At 34.5% G+C, this 7022-nt stretch overlaps 1 pseudogene; it reads right to left on the bottom strand.

Moving 5' to 3' along the window:
- Positions 1–6301: 6301 nt before the first annotated feature.
- Positions 6302–6770, bottom strand: LOC101040017 (U1 small nuclear ribonucleoprotein C-like; annotated as a pseudogene).
- Between the last annotated feature and the right edge of the window lie 252 nt (positions 6771–7022).

The raw sequence follows: 7022 nt of genomic DNA, 5'->3' as shown, positions 1-7022 counted from the left end.
ATTATTATATTCCGTATTTCTTGTTTGGCTCATTTATATTTTTTCTTGTCCATTGTCTCTTCTCTCTAAAAGAATGTAAATTCAATTACATCAAGACTTATTCCACTTGTTCAAAAATGTAACCTCAACACAAAAACACTGTTTTTGGCAAACCATATGCTCTCAATGTATATTGTGTTTTGGGTTAAAACAAAACAGAACAAAACATAAAGTGTGACTCATAAGTTAATGGCACCATTTTGGAGGCAGGGCAGAATAGAGCCTAAAAATACAGTCCACGGTTCAGAATGTTGAGTTTCACTTCCAGTATAACCAGGTACTCATTATAATATGAACATATATCTGGGTTTCCTAGAATAGTTTCTGATTATGTTTGCTGAACTCATTTTTCTATTACAAGACCACTTTCAGTCTGAAAAGTGTCCTAGGTTGGAATGAAAATTATGTCTCTCAAAACTCAAGTTAGGATTCTTTCTTGGTACAAGCTTTTTTTGTCCCAGTTTCTTTGTAAAGATAAAACGGATATTTAAGTTCTCTAGATGTTGAGAGGATTAGCTCAACATGCATAGTATATATGGAGAACATGTTATGCGTGTGTGCCTGCATACTCTACATACATATGTATACATGTGTGCATATTTGTGTGTATGTATGTGTGTATTTGTATATGTATATGTATGACAAAGAGCTCATGCCAATATTTGGCTTCTCTTATTAACAAATTTTACCTTTTAAAAAATACCCTCATCATCTCATTTAATATATAGTTTGTAGAAATACAGAAATATATACATTAAATATCAAAACTTTATCTGACAAGATATATAAATTAGGAGTTAACCATTCCCTTTATAAAATGATGAAACACATGTTCATTTACACTAGAAATTTTAATAGTGTTACTTGTTAATAACTATCTCCTGTTTTGTGAGTTGAGGCACCAAAAAATGAACTACTTCCAAAAAATGAAATATTTCCAATAATACTGTCAATTATATGGGGAAAGACTTTTCTCTGATATAGAGTACATATCAACAGAAAAAAAAAGTACGTTTAACATATTCATACATTTTCACCCTGTTGATAAAGGCATACCCAAGACTGGAAGAAAAAAAGATTTAATGGACTTACAGTTCCACAAGTCTGGAGAGGCCTCACAATCATAATGGAAGGAAAGGAAGAGCAAGTCACATCTTACATGGATGGCAACAGGCAAAGAGAAGAGCTTGTGTAGGGAAACTCCTATTTACCCACTCACTATCACAAGAACAGCACGGGAAAGACCTGCCACCATGATTCAATCACTTCCCACCAGGTTTCTCTTATGACACGTGGTACTTGTGGGAGTTACAATTCAAGATGAAATTTGGGGCACAGCCAGACCATATCATTCAAATATACAAAAATGTATTTAAATGCCCATTGGAAGAAATATACTTTATTATACACACCTGGTGTATTTTATTCTCTTTTTATTACTCCAAAATGTCTTCCTTATTGGAACTTGTGACTTTTTCAATTGTTTTTAAATTTATTTTTAATTTTTATTTTCCAACAATAATTACAAGATCCCTTTTACTTATTGTATTTATTTAAATCACAAAATGTGAACTATTATTATCATACATCAAGTGTGATAGAAAAAGAGAGTGTTACTATTCATACAACAGAGAAGGTTATGAGCCAAAAAATGCTTAATATTTAAAATAGAACACAATTTTAATAAGCTGAAGTGTAACAGTAAGGCAAAAAGACAGGATATGTGTTAAGCAGCTGTGGGACATAAAGGTCATCACTAAACATGATTCTCATTTACCCTTTCACTTTTAGTGTCAGGGTCTTGTTCTGGCAACATAAGCCCTTGAGATTTCTCAAGCCATCCTTTGGTATTGAGCTACTTTGCTCATTTAAAAGCCTTAGTGATTATACTCTGTTGTGATATTAATGGAAAGGTCAATGAATTCATGAAAATACTTTTTTTTTCATTTTTATGACATTCTGAACCTTTTCTTCTTTTACCATTTTCAATAAGAAACTGATCATCCCAGTCATTTTGCATAATAAATGAATATAAGCAGTCTCCATTTGTGATAATATCACTTTCCCTTTTCATGTACTGAACGTACAGAGTGAGGATCCCTGAATTGTTTGATATGGTACATGTTCTTGTTTTAAATAACAACAGGGCTTTAATGGGAAAGAAGAAAGAGAGAAAGTATTTTTAATAAGACAAGCTAGAATTTAGAAGATGAAAAGGTTAAAAATCACCTTCAAAATCTGATATTAAGTGCCGACATAGTGACTGTTAACGTACTTCTAGAATGCTTTTAAACAGTGTTTTACATTGAAATTGTCTCTGTGTACGCTGTCCAAAGGACAATAGCCAGGGAAAGCTGAGAAGCATCAGGTGAAGAGTAAAGGAACGAAGGCCTTGCATATGACAAAATAGAAAATCATAAGAATATACAATTCTATTTCTGGCTTATATCCAATTTGGTGAGTTAGAATAACGCTTCTATTTTCTCATATATCACACTCATATTTAAAAAAAAATTTTGATATTTATTTTATTATGTAACCAGAAAAATGTCTTTCACTTTGAGCCAGGACAATCTTTCTTTCACACATGGACTACATAAAACATATTTGGCCAATAGAATGACAAAAGCTCATTTGGAGGAGGTATTGGTGTGGAAATCTTGTGATTTCTGTGTGGATATTAATCATAATTTAAAATAAAGTTTATCAGTAAAAGCAATTTTGAAGACTTGATCTGCACTTTGATTACAGATTTTTGCTGACTAAGTCAGGATGCTGCTTCCCATATCCCAGCTGCTCTGGCTCTAGCCAAAGTTCAAGTGGCCTCAGGTGCTGTTCTCACTGCTACTTCCGAAAGAGAAGCCATGAGCCTTGGCAGCCTCCATGTGGTGTTAAGTCTGGAGGTCCACAGAATGCAAGAGCAGTGAAGGCTTGGAAGTTTTCATCTAGATTTCAGAGGATGTATAGAAAAACCTGGGTGTCCAATCAGAAGCCTGTCACAGGAGTAAAGCCATCACAGAGAGCCTCATCTAAGGCAATGCTCCACAGAAATGTGGGTTTGACACCTGTAGAGAGTCTCCACTGGGGAAATGCCTAGTGCAACCACGGGATCAGAGCTGCCATGGTGACTCCAGAGCCACCAACAGTATGCCACCTCAGCCTGGAAAAGCCACAGACATTTGACTTCAACTGCTGAGAGCAGCCAGTAGGGTGGCACTTAGAAAACCCATGAAAGTGGGACTACTTAAGATATTGGGAGCTCGCTGCCGGCCCTGTGTGCCCAGGAAGAGGGACATGCCATCACGGGATATTTTTAAACTTTAAGATTTAACATCTGCCTGCTGGGTTTTAGTCTTGGCTGATTTCTCCCTTTTGGAAAGAGACTTTTTACACAATGCCTGTGTAACAATTGTGTCTTGTAATAATCTGTTTTTGATTTTCCAGGCTCACAGCTTTAAGGAACTTGCCTCAAGTCTCAAATGAGACATTTGACTTTGGACTTTTGAGTTAGTGATAGAACATGCTATGACTTTTGGGGACTATTGGGAGAGGATTGTGTTTTTCAACATGAGAAATACATGAGATTTAGGGGAGACCAGGGACAGAATGCTACAGTTTAGATGTTTGTCCCCTCTAAATCTCATGATGAAATTTGTTTTCCAATGTTGGAAATGGTGCCTAGTGGGAGGTATTTGGGTCATGAGGGTATTTCCTCATGAATAGATTGATGATTTTCCTGAATGAGGTAGCAGGGAGTGAGCTCTTGCTCTTTTAGTTCTCATGAGAGTTAGTTGTTAAAAAGAGCCGGGCATTTTCTCTCTTCCTCTCTCTCTCTTGCTCCCTCTTTCACCATGTGATCTCTGTACCTGTGAGCTCCCTTTTGCCTTCTACCACAAGAAATGTTCTATAAGACACATGTAGGGAATATATTCTAAATATATATTAATTTTCAGAATATAAAATTATAAATAAATGGTGTATGGATTTGATTTAATGAGGATGACATATAAGTCCTTTTTACAGCAGGATGCACTTTCATATTTAATTAATTTTAAAATAAACATTGGTGCAAATATTAAAGGAGTACTGAATGTTTTGTTCAATTTTTGTAGATCTTTGGATTATACTTTGATAAGGGGACAGTATGATCTTTAAGAATAAGTTAAAAATGATGTCCTTTGCTTCTGAATTCAAAAATAGGGTTTTTAAAATGTTCTTCAGGATTAGACTCATAAATACATTAAACAATGGTAAAAGGAACTCGTGGTAAATTTTTTTATTATCTACATTTTCAATTATTTCATTTCTTAGCATATGACAAGCTTTGAATCACATATGATTACTGTAACATAAAAAATGATTTTGAATACAGTCATCAGTATCATCTTTTAAAATATTCTGCATGATTTTCTGTGTAACTTTTAACCAAAAATGACAGAGAAATGGTTCAAATACAATAGGACGTGGGTACATGGGAAATATTTTTTTTCCAGGCCAACTTATATTTCAGAGGAAAAATATCTTAAACTTACAATCATGTCAAAGCTATACCTGAGAAGAAAGAAATCTTGAAGAGCAACAGCATAATTGTGCTGTAAGATAATAAAACTTTCAAACTCACCAACATGATATTCAAGAACTTCCTGAATTTATAGTAAATATTAAATTTTGTATCTGATACCCTATCTATTTATTTTATCTCATCTGTCACATCTTTCAACACAAAATCAATATGAGTTACGATCTACTACTTATGCAAAAATTTATAGCAAATAAATAGAGAATATTAGTACTGGCAGTTCACCTAATGAGATGCTGCTTCAAATGTGCAAGCTTGGCAAATGACTTGTAAAGTGTCATTGAAAATTAAAAGTAGCAACATTTAATGAAAGTTGCAGTGACCAGAGACTACAAATGTCTTTTTTACTCAGTTCAAATTCCTAAACCTTTGCCTATTTGACAAGATGATATAAATTCATAGCGCAAAAATAGGCACAAATTATACTATAACATCTGTTTCCTTTCAAGAGAAAATTTGGGAGAACAATAACATGGAATTCTTTTATGTGATTCTGAGTTTGCTCTGTATATTGCTATGATTTATTTTTTAATAGAGAGCAACAATTCAACCTTTATTTTATACCTCTGTAAGTCTACTAGGGTAGTGATAACATGGAAGAATCCTTAATAAATATTTACATATAATAGTAGATTTTAGAAATCATAAACCACACATCAACATTTAAATAATTTTATAAATGAGATATTATTTCAAAAAGTTGAAGGCCTGGGACAATAATGGTTATTTACATTACATTTGTATAACATACTATTTTCACCTATCTCAGCTCTCATTTCATTAGATAGAAAGCACAAAGATGTCTTTCTTTTTTTTTTTTTTTTTGCCTGACATAACTGTAGAGATTTCTTTACCATGTTTAAGTTTTTAGAAACTTTTGTTTAAGCTGCAATAATCATTTTGTATTCCCTGTCAGAATTTCATTTCCTGCAGGAATTTTATGTGTTCCCTCAAACATAACAATTTTGCTATTCAACCATTTGGCAATTGTTCCTGTAGATCTTGAGGCTTTGCGGACCTTTAAATGACTACTGAAATTGGAGACTTGAATAAATCTGCTCACTAAAGATTTTTATGGCAGGGTGCAGTGGCTCACAGCTGTAATCCCAACACTTTTGGAGACCAAGGCAAGCAAATCACTTGAGTCTAGGAGTTCGAGACCAGTCTGGACAACATGACAAAACTCCATCTCTACCAAAAAAAAAAAAAGAAAAAAAAAAAACCCACACACACCACACACGAAAACCTGTAAAACAACTTTGTCAAGTGTATAAGGTTTTAAAATTTTAATATCAAAGTATTTTTCTTTGCCCTTATCAATTTTTTATTAATGAAAATATTTATTCTATGAATTTTGCAATAATTTTAAAAGTATATATACTAATTTATAAACCTTAAACAACACAGCAGTATATTACATAAATAATTTTTTAAGCTAAAAGAGTTGACAATTGTATTTTCACATTTTCCAATACAAATGAAAACTGCATCTTGTTTGTTTCCCTTCTCCCCTCCAAAACTATTCTCTTTGATAGGACAGGAGAGCAAGTCTTCCTTATGCAGTTTAGAAAACGCAGCATCACAGCAGCATGATCTCGTGATAAAAGAGATCATCAACAGAACAGGTAATATAAAGCAGAACAGGTAATATAAAGCTGATATAACGAGGCTTCCCCTCTATCCTTACCTGTCTGGTCAAGTCATTCTGGGCCACATGGGCACCATACTGGGATGGGCAGGTCTCAACACTGGGGGCCCAGGCATCATTGGCATGTGATCTCCCATGGGCAGCCTCATTCCAGGAGCAGGTCCCACTGGCATCATCCCAGGATGGCCCGTCATTGGCTTGATGGGAGGACCCTCCCCATATGAGGTACTGGCATCATACCGGGAAAGGAGGACCAGAAGACTGGGGGAGGTGGTATCATCGCCCCTGCAGGAGGAGGAACAGAGAATGGAGTAGGAGGTATCTTTCCTTGTTGAAATGCAGCAGTTGTTTTGTCAACCAGGCTCTGAGCCTGGTCTTCCATTCATTTCTAATTGTAGTCTTTCACATTCTCTTTGTGTTTCTACAATTGCAGTGTGTCTTTTTCACAGATGGAGAGTCATGGGTGAGGTATGTATCTCAGTAGTCACAATAAAACTTGGGCATGTTGCTCTTCAGGCCGTTGGCCAGTCTGTTCCGTAATAAATATTTTAGAAATTTATTCCTTTTTTCTTCAACTCCTACTATCATCCCTTTCCTCACAGGTATTCAGATTTTCAAATCTGGTATTTATTATTCCATAATTTTCTATTACATGTGTGTTTTCTTCTTTATAAATTTTGATTTAAATAAACCAAAATACTTATGAATTATTTTTCCATATCTCCTGCCATTTTCATTCATTTTGGAAAATATTAG

Source organism: Saimiri boliviensis, chromosome 16, assembly GCF_048565385.1.
Source record: "Saimiri boliviensis isolate mSaiBol1 chromosome 16, mSaiBol1.pri, whole genome shotgun sequence".
Lineage (NCBI taxonomy): Eukaryota > Metazoa > Chordata > Mammalia > Primates > Cebidae > Saimiri > Saimiri boliviensis.
This window is presented reverse-complemented; position numbering and strand designations above follow the sequence as displayed.